The sequence below is a fragment of the Symphodus melops genome (assembly GCF_947650265.1).
Source record: "Symphodus melops genome assembly, chromosome: 13".
In the NCBI taxonomy this organism is placed as follows: domain Eukaryota; kingdom Metazoa; phylum Chordata; class Actinopteri; order Labriformes; family Labridae; genus Symphodus; species Symphodus melops.
Genome location: NC_136703.1, coordinates 8,167,990 through 8,170,030, shown reverse-complemented (window position 1 = coordinate 8,170,030; position 2,041 = coordinate 8,167,990).

The window sequence follows — 2,041 nt, the reverse complement described above, 5'->3', positions numbered from 1 at the left end:
TCTGCCTCCCTATGTTTGCTCTCTCCCTCTCTCTGTGACTCAAGTGTAGAGTGCTATGTTTGACTGAGAGGGGCAGCATGACATGAGGGGAGGTGAGAGAGAAAGAGAGTGAGAGCAAGAGCAGGAAATCCCAGTACATGAAAGTGAAATTTCTTGGGTATTTCTTGGTAACATCAAAAACACACAGTATAAGAGCATCATTAACATGGTCACATTTTTGTTGTAATGCCATCAATGACATTATCACAGTATTCTAAACCCACACTGGCCAGCCAACACAAAATAACACACAGACAGATTTGCCGATGTGTGTGTTGTCTGAGTAGCTTGTGTGTTTCATGTTTGTTGTGGCTCCATTGTAGAGTCGGTCATTTCTCAACCACATGGTCGGGGTTTTGAGCCCCAGCTTCCACAGTCATATGTCCATTGTATCAAAACCCAACAAGGGAAACCATTAGATTGTGTAAAAATAATTCCAATTTTCCTGCTAACCTTTACTGCAATAATACATTACTCTGCAACAGTGGTTATGGCAATTATAGGTTATAGAAGAAGCATTACCAAAAAAGGAAATAAATAAATAAATACCAAGCACTCTAAGTTCTCCAATTAAGAGTGAATGAATCAGCTTCCCAGAGGGCGAATGAGCTGGGTCATTCGCTGTTTGATATGCTCAATGCTGTCACTGTAGTACCAAAACCACCAACCACCACGGCTTCATTCTTCCTGTCACAAGACCATCGATATCAAGGAATCAAAAGAAAGGTTTTTAAACAATGGATGCGAGCCAAAAATGAGGAGATGGGGGTGAGAGAAGAGAAAAGAGGCATGAAATACAACAGTTTTAATCCAAACAAGAAGTCCCACATTATGAACATTTAAACAATTCACATGCAGGTAAAACTCAAACATAATAAGTCAAATATAAAAGGATGCAGAGCACAAACTGTTCATAATTGATGAACTAGCTGAAAATATTTAACTAGAGTACAGTTTACGAATATTTTGTTGTTTGGAGTTAAAACCAAAGGAGGAGTATTACAACTCAAGAAGGAGTGGTGGAGACGTGAGAGGTCATTTTCAGACGGAAGAGGCAGTGCTGCCGAGTGAAACATTATACTGGTGGTAGCTGCTATAAAACGTTACAAGAATATCTCGTCTCTGTACGTCTGACCAGGCCGTGTCAAAGTGGACACAAAGAGTGACAAGAAGAGATAAAATGACAGTGAGGTGCTGTATCCATCTCTGTCTCCGGGATTCAGACAGCAACAGACACAAGCGCCTCATTCCTTCGAAGCTTTTTAAGCACTCGGCACCTGTCACGAAAAGGTCACAACCTGAGAATGAGTGTGACACTTGCACATGTTTTAAACACTGATATTTTTTTGAAGTAAATCTGTCTACAGCATTCAATATAAACACCATCATAAATATTTTTTTGTCAAATTGTTTTGTCCACTTAAGAGCGAAGTGAATGAGCAGTAAATATCACATTGACAAATGATTACCTTTTAATTAGACTTTTTTTTATCATTTTTATTTTATGTATTTTATTAATCCCCGAGGGGGAAATTGTGGTTTGCACTCTGCTTCAAGCACAGGCCTGAACCACAGACATGCATGAATGGAGAGATGTCAGCGCCCCCTGAGCTAGTGGGAGTTCAGTGCTTTGCTCAAAGGCACCTTGGCAGTGCTCAAGAAGTGCTGTGGCACCTCTCCAGCTACAAGACCAACTTCGATATTTTGGTCCGCATCGGGACTTAAACCGACGACCCTCCGCCGGTTCAGCTTGACGTTACAATTGAACCGGCAACACAAGTTCCTAGAGACTGAGCTACTGCCACCTCTCATTAAAACATTGTTAGCTCAAGTGCAATAATCAGTTTTCCCTAAATCCATGCTGTAGCACAAAGAGACAACAAAATCTTTTTCATAACACTTGGACTGTGATGTTTCTGTTTTTCTATAACATGTAAATAACTGAAGCCATATTTTGGTGCATGCATGCATCATATTAGAAAACAGAGTCAATCAACAGCAA